Raw genomic sequence first — 12,681 nt, 5'->3', positions numbered from 1 at the left:
AATTCAAGGATGACCCGTGTCGCAGTCTCTCTGTCTGTGTGTGTTTGTGTAATTTAACCTCCAGCCCCTTGCCCGAAGCTTGGTAACTGGGTGCCAGTGCACAGAGCACAGACACGGGGGCGAGGTGTGTGGCAGTAGAAAGCGTTAGATTGATAGACAAAGGTCTACCGAGATGATTAGGGAACCCTAGTTTCATCTTTCTTCTGTGGTTCTGACCTACATGGTTTGTTCCATTGAACACTATCTTGTGAGATACACATTACCATTTGTCTTAATCTGTTACCTCCAGATCCACCATCAAAATCAGGCCTTTCTCTTAGAAATTCATTACCTTATATATTTCATGACAGTGATCACAAGCTGATCGACATAATTTAATAAAATTATTTTTGTTTTATTCCATAGGATTTTTGTTTTACTCCATAGGATTTTTCTTGAGGAGTTCTAGAAGTACATGCTTTGAAAATTTCAGCATTCCTAATCATTTTTTATACTAAACATGGTTACATAGAATTTTAAATATAATATGTAGAGTAAAGCCCTGTTCATAAGAAATTTGGAATTTTGGTACAATCCTCTATGTTAGAACAGGATAAACTAGACTCTCTCTGTGGAGTATGACTTGAAATTCACAATCATGCATTCTAAATTTTAGAGCATGTTATTTTAACATGCTATATAAAATGTTCTAATGTAATTGTAGAAGAATTATAGTTACGTTAATAGAAAAAAAAATGGCTGCAAAACACCAGGTATGGATTGTGAATGTACCATCTTCAAGTCTGGAAGTGAAGTTTACTCTTTCTTGAAATAAACTAAGTAGTAGGTTTATAATGTCCACAAAGGTAGTTTGTGTATGAAAATGAGTGGACTACCAAAGAAAGTTTTGAAATTGAATTCTAAACATTTTTAAAGTCAGCCTGCAGGGCTGTCTTTGTTTTCACCTGATTTTTTGAGTAACTTTTCAAGGACCATAAGTAAAAGTTTAGCTCATCTTCATGCATGAAAACGCCCTTGCCTCTGCTTCCCCCTTGTCGCCTTCTGCGTGGTGGCTTCAGCTGAAGAAAATCTCCTCCATTACAGATCCTAAGTATGGGAGAATGCTGAGGGACGAAGACAGCGTGTGTTCACAAATAGCTGCTTCCTATTGGAGCAAGAAGCCTTTTGGATTAATATTAAACTCAGAGACCAGTGACATTCATGTGGTGCCCCATTCTTATGATTTGGATTAATATTTTGGATAATTTTGGATTTAATATTTGGATTAATATTAAACTCAGAGACCAGTGACATTCATGTGGTACCCCATTCTTATGATTTGGGGTTGGATCAGATAGCAGAATTGTGGGTTCTTCTCTGAATATCCATCTTCAAAAAAATAGAATCCAGACACCCTTTCACACATAATAAAGCCTGGATATTGGAAACCAAATGTGGAAATTGGTTCTTTTGTCCCAGTTAAAGAGCAGCGTGAACACTGTATAACTACAAAGGACCTGATAGAGTGGAGTGGCTCTGTAAACCGAAATCCAGTCTCAGATGGCATAATGGCAGCTAGAGAAGTTTAGATAAGGAAAAATGAAATGTCAGAATTCTTGTCTTAGGGCCTGTAGTCTGCTGCATATTCTTCTGTTGAAATTGGTGGAAACCCTACTTAATCCAATTATTGAGAAGAGTTAGTTTATTTAAAAACAAAATGCTGCACTTTTTACTGTGAAAGGGTTCTTATTTAGCGCTGTGAGACAACAAAGGCCCACTAGATTATATATATTCTATTTTCCTTGTTTAGAAAATTAGAGAACTATCTACAAAGCTCTCAAAGCGAAAGGCAATTGTGGGAAATTGGTATGCAAGGCTATTTTAAAGCTGTCAAAGAAACACTTCAAATTTTGAAAGCCCAAACAGCTCTACCTAGGCAACATGCAAATCCCTTTTCAATGCAGCTTTCTCCAAACTGCTCAAGGATGATCACTGTCGCACTGCCACCTGGTGAGCAGGCAAGTGGGACAGACAATGGGAAACACAACCTGCAAAAGCTTCAGGACTTACTAGAAGCATTTCATATGCTCAATTGTTATATTGATTTTATATGTGTTTACTGACAGCATGAACTAACTTTATATCATCCCTTGCACTGTCAAGCAGCATTTTCTCTGCATTTTTTTAAGGTAATTTCCTACCGTCCAGGAGAGGTCCAAGCTACTGATTCTCCTTCTGAGCCATGAATAGTGAAATTTACAAGGCATGGTCCATTAAACTGATTTCTATCAAAATATGTATGTTCCTCATTTAAAATTGACTTGCAAGTAATGCTTTCATTTTAATTTGAAGTAAATGATAGGGTTCTTTGCAAATTTCCAGAGTAGTGACCAATCTTTAGGAATGAGTGCGGAAAACGGTGGCATGAGCTAAATTTCTTCTCTTCCAAATGGTGTGTTTTATGTTAACAATCTTGGCTGTTGAACTATTCATTCAGTTTAGAGTTATTCAATGATTTTGGAGTACTTCCTTTTCTGTTAAAAAAAAATTACTTGGCCCAGAAAAAGTAGCTTCAGCAATTTGAACTTGGCTATCAAAGTCGGTAATGTAAAGCAAAGAAAGCAGCTACATGTTCTCATGAAGTTCCATGGAGCTGCATATTCTGAGATCTAGTTTCTGCACTGGTGATAATTATGAAATGTTTTGACAAGTCAATGTTGTTGTTGAAATCATAACACTTGTAGGCATGTAATTTTTGGAGCATATTCGTTTTATTTAGTAATAAATATGAGCAGAAAATTAAGTATTTTTATGGATTTGCCTGTTTGTTTCTATGCTTATTCCAAATAAAATAATAGAATCAAGGGTAAGTGATTCTTGGTAAGAAGAGCCAAGGAAAGCCGGTGTGGCAGAGTCATGGTCCAGGGATTGAACTTTCAGCAAAGCAAATGTTATTTCTGGATTATAAGAACTGTTAAGTTGAGGAATGTTTCTCAGTGCCATATGTACAGGTCAATTTCTTAATGAATGTCATGAATTAAGAGAAAGTAAGTTAATCACAGTTGTGGAATTCTAACTGACTTAGATTTCTCTCCTTTCAGACTTTTTCAAATGTGATAGCATCGAAGCTTTGTATTAAGAATTTTATAAATTAATCACTTCTTACAGCAAACTTCAAGGACATGTGATGCTAAACCCTACAGTACTGGCTCATATCCAACAGAATTAAACCAGTCATCACAAATGTATGTGAATTTTATTACCCTTTATTATTTGGCAATCTCAATGTTCATAAGCTTATGTTGTTAGCTACTATAGAGGGGCAAGGTTTTGTGTTATGGTCACATATCCAAAAAACTATATTATGCAGAAGAAAACAGTAAATATAGAACTTTTGGGATTGTCAAGTCACAGATGGGAAATTAACATATTTAATATTAAATATTAAATTTTCCTTATATGTACACATAAGGAAAAAATTCTGTTCACCAAATTTCATCCAGTGGTTTTTATCTCTAAAATATGGTGTCATTGAATTGACTTGTCTAGTAGTAACATTTTTAAGCTAATTTATGTAAGTAGATATTTGTTCATTGAATTTTAAGAAGAAAAAGATAATACAATATTATAGGAAGAAAAGCATGAAAAAATACTGTGGGGCAGAATATTTGAAAAGAAAATCATATTTAAAATACCATTAGCACTTCTGACCATTGCTTATTTTTGAACAGCAAGGAGATATGGGGTCTTTATGTTCTCAAATTGGAGCATGTATGATTCCCTTTCTCCTTTAGGTTCATATCCACAATCCTCAATCAAAAGAGGAATTTAGTTATGCAATATTAGAAGACCTGACTGATGAAGAGAATCAAAGGGACAGAGAAGAACCATGCCTTCTGTCTCTCTTCATTATGAACAGACAGTGAGCATCAATAGATCCTTGTTTGACAATAAATTCTAAAAAAGATAGTACAAAACAAATCAAAATGTTTTAGTTTGGAAGTATGATGGCTGAAAAAAATTCCTCTTTATAAGATCACAAAGCATGACATGGTCATCATTTCCAAATTCTCCTGTAAGTATGATGACCATGGACAGACAACATAATACACCCAAGATACTCTAATGTTCTTGATCTTATTATCTTTTCACAGTGTTATGTAAAATAGGTAGTGTTTTCTCTTTAGACGAGATGCAATGAAGGAGTAACTTGAGAGAGCTCACAATTCAAAGTCAAATAAAACTTTATCAGATTGTAGTTACCCAAATATAAATGATAAGTACTTTATAGAAGTACTTATGATCTTATCCAGTATGACTTGAACCTGCTATTTAGGGGTCAAATCAATGCACATTTGCAACATCATCACACCTATGTTAATTCTCACTTTTCAGTGATTTCACTCATTTTGTAATGGGTGAATTGCATTTTACCATAATATTAACTCCCTATATTTTTATTGGAAACACGTGTAGTACATATAAATTTGGCATCATTACTTAAATATCAATAGTTCTAAATGTTTTATTATCATATATTAATTACACTTAACAATGGATTATGTTATGCCATTTTCTTATTTTTTTATTGTTTATTTTTTCTTTTTTTTTCTCAAGTTTTTTTTAAATTTATTTATTTATTAAGGATTTCTGCCTCCTCCCTGCCACCGCCTCCCACTCCCCCCCCCCCCTCATCAAGTCCCTCTCCCTTATCAGCTTGAAGAGCAATCAGGGTTCCCTGACCTGTGGGAAGTCCAAGGACCGCCCACCTCCATCCAGGTTTAGTAAGTTGAGCATCCAAACTGCCTAGGCTCCCCCAAAGCCAGTATGTGCAGTAGGATCAAAAACCCATTGCCATTGTTCTTGAGTTCTCAGTAGTCCTCATTGTCTGCTATGTAAGTCCGGTTTTATCCCATGCTTTTTCAAACCCAGGCTAGCTGGTCTTGGTGAATTCCCGAAAGATCATCCCCATTGTATTGTTTATATTTAAGTATTTTGATATTACTCACTCCTATTCCACTTTTTGGTGACTGTCAGATTCCCTTTCTCTACGGAACTAGTCACCCACCCACTCACTTTCACACCTTCAATTTTAATCTTTAATTGATGAGATCTTAGTATGATTAAAAGAAAAAGAATTGATAAATAATCTTAAAGAAGGTAGAATTGAGGCAAATAAAAAGAGAATACAATGAAATTCCATTCCTTTTTAATAAGCCTTCACCTTGGCATTCTCATCTCTATTGTTGAATGATTTTTTTTATGTTTTACATCAGTGAGGAGTATATAGCATTTAATAAGTCTTTTAAAAATTATATGAGACCCCAGGTGTCCTATGTTTCCATTCTTCTAAATGACAATCATTTTACAGTTAGCTGAGTGGGAATTGTAATACATAATTTATTGAGTAAATTGTCATATTTTAAAGAGTGTTACAATAATGAGGATTCTTGAAAAGTTATAATAGTAAGTAAAAGCCAAACTTGTGCTACATGAGCTGCCCAAATGAGCAATATTTTTGGCAAGATTTAACATCTTACTTTTGCAATGTATTTACATTTAGGAGTGAAAGAATCCAAATAAAAGTTAGATTCAGCCAGAAGATTTATTACCATCAGGATGCTGTATGTCTGAATCACAGGGAACAACTTCGTTTCATAGTGTCTTTTTCTGTTAATAGGTATTGTTTTTCAACAGCTTACACAATTTGGAAGTTAGCAAAAGAGTCAAAATTTTCTATAATCTATTCCCTTGAGCATCACAATTTATTGATATTTAGAAGCTATAGAATATACAATAGGCATTTGTATTTTAATTTTTTCACTTTTTGTTTTGAAAAATGAATATAATGAAAGCTCCAAGGATTTACATCGAGAGAGAGAGAGAGAGAGAGAGAGAGAGAGAGAGAGAGAGAGAGAGAGAGTTCCCGTGTCTAAATGTTATTTCTAAAATGTACTTGAGGAAAAATAAAGAAGTGAAACTGAAAAAAAAAGTTATATATAATTTTTGCAATTAAAATCCAAAATTGTTCTATGGATCACAGTTTCAAAGAAAAGCATTTTTTAATTCTCCTGTTTCATGATGTCTTGTGAATAAGAGCCATTAGAGAAATTGGCTCCCTGTGGAGGAAGATGGTGGTAGCACTGGAGTGTTTCTGAAATGCATAATGCTTGTCACCAGAGAAATATATTGATGGGAACCAATTTTCAAGAACTTTTAAAACAAAGGAACAAAGTTAAGAGCGAAACAACTAATAAGAAAGAATATTGTCCTTAAGGACAATTATGCACTAATGTACTGCATTTGTCCTGAGCAGGACTCGTGAATAAGAGCTCCAAAAATCTCAGTACTGTCAAAGAGAACATACCAGTGAGGTAACTGGAACAAGGCTAGCCCTTCCAGACATAGACATTTCACTACAGATAAACATTTGGCTTTCTTCTTCAATTGATTTTTAAGTTGAGAGCTGAGTAAGTACATTGGAAAATTAGGAGAACTTGTTAAATTTAAACGAAGCCAAAGTTTAAAGCCAGAATCAGAGTTTTCTGTCAGACGTCCTCCTACATCCAGACATTCATAAATTTTCAGCATGAGTTGAACAAGGATAACAGCAATAGCAACAACAAATATGTTAAATTGGGTGTGGGAAAGCTCCAGAGGCCTCAGACTTACACAAAGAACCACAGGCAACAAAGGAAATACTAAAAGAGGGAGAAATAGACTTTTCCAAGGAAAAGTACACCACTGGATAATCCAATATCAAAGTGTCATCCTGGAAAATATACGTTTACAGGATATGATACAGACTGTTTAGGCTAAATTTAAGAATATTTGTATATATGCACATATGAGCATAAACATTAATGTATAAGAGGTCGTAATGGCTTGGTTTTTATTGGCATGTAGGGATACCATGATCATGACAACTCTTGTAAAGAAATACATTTAGTTGGGGCTAGGTTACAGTTATCATCATGGTGGAACACGGCAGCATGCAGGCACACATGTTCCTGGAGAAAGAGCACAGAGTTCTTTACCTTGTTCCACAGTCAGCAGAAGGAAGCTGTGTATCACACTGGGAGTAACTTGAGAATACAAGACCTCAAAGTCGACCTCCACAATGACAGAATTTTTCCAACAAGGCCACATCTTTTAATAGTGCCATTCTCTATGGACCAAGCACTCAAAAACTTGAGTTTATGAAAGCCATTCCTATTCAAACCATCACAGAGGTATGAACTTTCAAGAGAGGTATTATGTAATTATATTATATTATTATATTATATAGAATAAAACAGCAATCTAGTGATTTACAAGATTATAAGTTGGGAGCTGTAGTAAATACAGTTGACTGCATGCAGACCACGGAATAAATCTAATTCCTGTGGAAGAAACACAACTAGAGTTCTCAAAATCTCTGTATATATTCCTCTCCACATCTGTAGTTAACCTCAGAATGGCATCTTCATAAAATAGTATACAGAGAGTGCCCGAAGGAGAGAAGCTAGTAATTGATTGGGGAGGGGGAATAAGGAGAGATATAATCTTTTGACAATATCAATTGTGATAGGTATTAAAACAGAATAATTTTCTTATAAAATAAAAATGACTTATCTTTAGGGAAAGCATTTTGGAGCAGAATCTACAATCTCTGTGATTCAAGGCATTATATTTAATTAGAAAAGAAAAATTACTAAATATGTGAAGAAACATGAACAGAATTTACAGCCCCACATGCTGTAGGAGATCTGCTTGTTGCTTTCCTGGCTGCTCAGCCCTAAAATGTTCACATAGAAACTGTATTAATTAAATCATTGCTTGGGTCATTAGCTCTAACTTCTTATTGGTTAGCTCTTACATCTTGTTTTAACTCATCTCCATTAACTGTACATCACCAAGAGATCTTGGCTTACCAGCAAAGTTTCAGTATATCTGTCTCTGGCAGTGGCTCTATGGCTTCTCTCTAACTCCTCCTTCTTTCTTCCCCATTCAGTTTAGTTTCCCCTGTCTACCTTTATTCCCTGTGTAGACCCATGACAGTTTCTTTATTAGCCAGTGGTATTCACAGCATACAAAGGGGAATCCAACATCACCCACACCCATATTGCTATGTGAGGCCAGAAGATTGGAACTATCCATTAGAGCTTGGTGCATTTACCACTTGGTACATAACTAAGTATAATAGCTGACATTCCCCCAAGAATTCATCAGGTGCTAATAGTTCAGCTCAGAGAAATAGGACCCCATGAGTTTCTCTATGATCCGTGATCAAACTGTTGAAGGACCTGGTCTTGAGAAGGCCCAGTGAGGGTAACCATAGCAGTTGTGAGATCATGTTTGCAATGACTGTCTCGTGTCATGAAGATAGCAATTTTCAGATGTTCTCCCCAAGTTTCAGCACTTACATTCTTTCTATACTGTCTCTCACAATAAATTTGAGCCTCAGAAAGAGTGCTATAAATGTACCATTTAGGATTGAATAGTAATAGTCATATGTAAGCATCTTGACCAGCCATGAGCATCCAATCCACTATCAGTCACTTCAGAGAGACTCTTCTCTAATTAAGGATTAAAGTAGCATTTGTTTATTGATATAAATATGTGGGTCATCATTTTTTTCCATGCCAACTTAGCTAAACCACAGCAGCAAATTACCTTCTACGCCTTATAATTTCCAAATCCATGGGCTTTGCATTGGGTAGACAGTAGCAGGCACAGATTCCTTCCTGTGTGACTGGCCTCCAATCCTATCCAAGAGTCGATAGTTAACCTCATACAAATCACAGCAATATTGTATCAGTAGGCACACCTTTCCTAGATAGTGGGCATTGTAGTACAGAGGGGTCACAGTGGGGTAAGACTCTCTATTCTCTGTGTCCTACAGAAGTCTGAAAGCACCTTCCAGCATTTTGGAAGATTGCCAGCAGTGAGGAAGCTTTCTGCTCTGTTCCAGCTTGCAACCAAGGTATGAAGTCATCTTCAAGATTAGGGCCTTATCATCTAGTTCCGGAAGACAACTTCTGTGTCTAACAATTCATAATGAAATCTCTTGCATGCAGCTGGCACTGTTGTTCGACAAACATGACTTTTTTATTGAGAAATAATATTTAGACATCTTTATGGACTACATTATGGTAATTTAATACATATGAACAATATATAATAATTAGATTAGAGTAATGAAATTTTCCATCTCTTAAAAAAATCAATCACTTTCATATGTTAGAACATTTATGGCCTACTCATGGGGAAATATATCATTTATTTATTTAATCAACAGTTGCCCTATTGTGCAATAGAAAAGCTAAAACTAATTCTAGTGCTCTGGGATTCTAGTTTCTCTTATTCTTTCTATCATATCTTTGTATACTCCCCCCTCCATCTCATCCACATCCTTGTCTGTAGTTAGCACTATCCTATGTCTTCTAAAAAACTGACTTGATAGATTCCACTTATGAATAAAATACATGGTGGTTCTTTTGTATTTGCTTCTTTTGCTTAACACAATAATTTTTGGTTCTCCCTATGTTTCCCCAAACCACAGGATATCAAAGATTTTTATAATATGTAACATTTTATCCCATGTTCCCTTTATACATCTATCTGTTGATGGACTTCTAGTCTGAGTGAATATTTTGGTTATTGTGAAGAGTGTGGCAATAAACATGGAAGTGAAAGTAGATTTCACTTGTGATTTGTTTCCTTTGACTGTATATATAGGGTTGATTTCTTAATTATATGGTATTTCTTTCTTTAAACTCTAGATAATAGCTGTAAAAAGTTGCATCCCCATTAAAAGTATTCCACCATTTTGTCATTCTCATAAGACTTTATTATTATTACCATCACAATTATTTCTATTACTTTTTTTCTTTTTCATTACAGCATTTTACCAGGAGTTTCAGGGTTAGGAATGGAGACTTATGTCTACTTTTACTCTCAATACAGGGACCTTATATGATGTAGACCCATTCAGATACTGAGCATACTGCCAAGTCTCTATGAGGAGATATATTCATTAGTTCTTGTTATATTCAGAAGCCTTTTCTCACTAGCAGAATTTCTATAGCAGTTGAGGTCCATCTTCAAGGACCAGAGACTAATTCAAGCCAATCATGTGAGGTGGTCATAGTGCTTTAAGCCCTAACAAATTTCCCTAACAAATGGTAATTGCAAGCAATAAGATATTACTGCTTCCTTAATTTTTATTAGATTATTCATACCTATAGGTTTCCATCTACATTATTTGGATCCTTTTGGGCATTTAGAACTTGATGGTTTGTCAGAGGTGATTACAGGTTAGAAAGTTAATGATCGAGGGTAAGTCATCTCTCACTCTGACAGGTACTGGTAAGGCTAAATCCTATGCTTCTATCTTTCTTCCCTGCTTATCCGTACTGATAATTTCCTCAATTGTTTCAAATCTTTTTTTACCACTACTTTTTTTGGTTTTTTTTAAATTTATTTATTTATTAAGGATTTCTGCCTCCTCCCCGCCACCACCTCCCATTTCCCTCCCCCTCCCCGACCTTTTTTAAAGCCTGAATTTCTTGACCAGTGTATAATTTTAGTGATCTCATTGACTCACATAACCTCCTGTCCTCATTCTGCACATGGGATTCCAAGGTATGAAATTTATCCATTAAGGATAAATTTTCATTCTTGGATATTATTTGGATGGTGTGCAGATTGCCTTCCTGGAGAGATACCCTATCTACTAACCTGTCTTAACCTTTTAACAGGTTTTCATTGTCAAATTCAACAGTATAAATTCTTTCAGATAATATTTCAGCACACTTTGAATTTGCTAAACAACATGATTCATAAAAGTGTTATTTTACATATATCATATAATATATATCAACATATATATTATTTATTATATATACAGAAAATATAAGCTGTGATTTTAGTTTAGTGAGTGATTTTTTAAATCTATCTGAGGCATTTCTAGAGTCATGCTTAGGTTTTTATTTTAGTAAACAGTCACTTTGATTTTGTATGCCATGCATATTCACATTCCCCTGTGGATTGTGGGTTCAGTAACAGTTTATAAAGCATTATGGCATATACCTAGTCTTAGAATTGTTCTTGTTGAAGTTTGTTGTTTCTGTTTGAAATATGTTGTGCAAGTGATGTGGGTGCATTTTCCTAGACCTGTATGTCTGACATCTCTCACAGCAAAAAGAATAAAATGGGATCTGATAATTAGTGCCTACTTATTGATTAAATGCTTGTGGCTGGTGAAGTCCATCACCCAGGAGTATGAAGTTGGTTTGTGAATTGAGCCAGTACACATAGATATTTTTTGACCATTCCAATTGTGTGCTTTAAATGGGCAGAAGGACTTGGGTTCACCAATATCAAGAGCTTTTCTGGACCAGACTCTCAGTGCAGGTGTGCTATTGTCACCAGTGTCACCCTTATCCTCCCCACTGCTCTCTGTGTTTTGGTATGAAGATCTAAGGAACAAAGTATATGTGCCCTAAGACATTTGGTGTGACTAGCTCCATCCTGATGGCACTTGTTTTCTGACTCAGTATTCCTCTGTAGAAAACAGGATATCTTAGGCTTGATAGAATGGAAATACTTTTCTTTGCTGTTTATGTTTAGTCTGGCTTTCTATTAACTTTCTTTGACATTAATTTTAGGTTGTTAGGATGATACAGTACCTCGATTTTGGTTTATGGGAATAATTTGACTATTGTGGTTGTCTGTATTGATCAACTAGTTACCAGGAAATGCTAGATGTGAAGTGGCTATCCCTTGCTAGGTGATTGTATGAAGTATTTTGATATTATGACATATCTGCCCAGTAATACCAAAGCATCTCACACTCCCCTTACTACAATTCAAATTTCTTATTTGATTTTTTACTCACTATTTTCAATGTTTACAGTCATGCTTGACAGACAGGAGAAAAAAAGGGTCCATGATATCTTCTCTGCAATATAATTGTCAAACAAAATTTTCAAACATGAATTTAGGTAAATAAAAAATAATCATTTATCTACAAGTATCTGAATTGATCTCACTGAATCTCCTTACTAAATTTGCAAAATCTACAGAGTGGTAATATATTTTATCTTCAAATTTTCTAATCCTTTTTACTTATTTGGAATTTTTGTAATTTTTAAAATTATCTTAACAGGATTAAACAGAGACTTAAATTATCTCATTTAATTAAGAGTTCAATTTAGTATGGTTCTAATTAATAAACATTTTACCAGAAATGGTTTAAACTAATTAACATTATAGCTATAATCAATATATCACTCTGATAAACCAGAGTGATTCATAGTCCACTGCTCTGTTCTTCAGTTAAAAATTATGACTATCAATTTTCTTCTTTTATTTTCAAGTATTATATATTATGTTAACAGACATGTAATTTTTATTGGGTGAGAAAATTTGTAACATGTGTAAAAGCTGAATACTAAGCATGGTTTGCAAAAAGCCATTGACTTTATTAATTTCTCCCTTTGACCATCACTATAATACTCTGTATACTATCAGTTCAACAAATGCATTCTAATCAGGATGATCATCATTTAATCAGGTATTTTTGGATTTCAATAGTGTGATGGCTGTGGTTCTGCCTCAAGTTACCTAGTTAATAGCCATACTGATGAATATTTTGCATATCACCATAAAACCTTCACCTGGCGATGGATGGAGATAGAGACAGAGACCCACACTGGA

Source organism: Microtus ochrogaster, chromosome 1 (assembly GCF_000317375.1).
Source record: "Microtus ochrogaster isolate Prairie Vole_2 chromosome 1, MicOch1.0, whole genome shotgun sequence".
In the NCBI taxonomy this organism is placed as follows: Eukaryota; Metazoa; Chordata; class Mammalia; order Rodentia; family Cricetidae; genus Microtus; species Microtus ochrogaster.
This window is presented reverse-complemented; position numbering follows the sequence as displayed.